This window comes from Nicotiana attenuata, chromosome 3 (assembly GCF_001879085.1).
Source record: "Nicotiana attenuata strain UT chromosome 3, NIATTr2, whole genome shotgun sequence".
Taxonomy (NCBI): domain Eukaryota; kingdom Viridiplantae; phylum Streptophyta; class Magnoliopsida; order Solanales; family Solanaceae; genus Nicotiana; species Nicotiana attenuata.
Window position 1 is genome coordinate 5,217,663 of NC_031991.1, and position 761 is coordinate 5,218,423.

Consider the following 761-nt stretch of genomic DNA (forward strand, 5'->3'; position numbering starts at 1 on the left):
GGAAGCGAGTGCGACAGACCTTAGAAGATGAAAGTATCACTTTTGATGATGCAGATACAGAAGGAGTAATCACCCCCCACAACGATGCACTGGTAATATCTTTACTTGTACATGACACTAATGTAAAGCGAGTTTTGATTGATCCAGGAAGTTCTGTAAATATTATACTACTAAGGGTATTACGTGAAATGCAAGATGAAGACAAAATGATACCAAAGGCGCATACCTTGTCCGGGTTCGACAATTCAAGTGTAGTAACAAAAGGAGAGGTAGTTCTAACAACTTTTGCTGCAGGTGTTGTTAAAGAAACTAAATTTCAGATAGTAGATATGGAAATGGCTTATAATATGATCATGAGGAGACCTTGGATCCATGATATGGATGATGTCCCATCAACTCTACATCAAGTTATTAAATTCCCATCTCCATGGGGAATATGCCAAATCAAAGGTGATCAACAAACATCTAGGAGCATCAATTCCGTTGCAGATTCAATTGTTAATGGTGGAGACAAATGGCAATTACAAAATTTAGGTGAGAGTAACATGGAAACAACCTCGCCTGAGCAGAAGCAAACAGATCTGAATTCAAGACCTGATACCATTCAAGAACCGGAGGAGAATGATAACATCAAAACAACGATAGAAGAGCTAGAGGCTGTGGTGTTATTTATACATTGGCCCGAGAGAAAAGTGTACATAGGAGCTAATCTTAGCCCGGAGGTAAAACGTAAGTTAATTGAATTTTTAAAAGCTAATGCA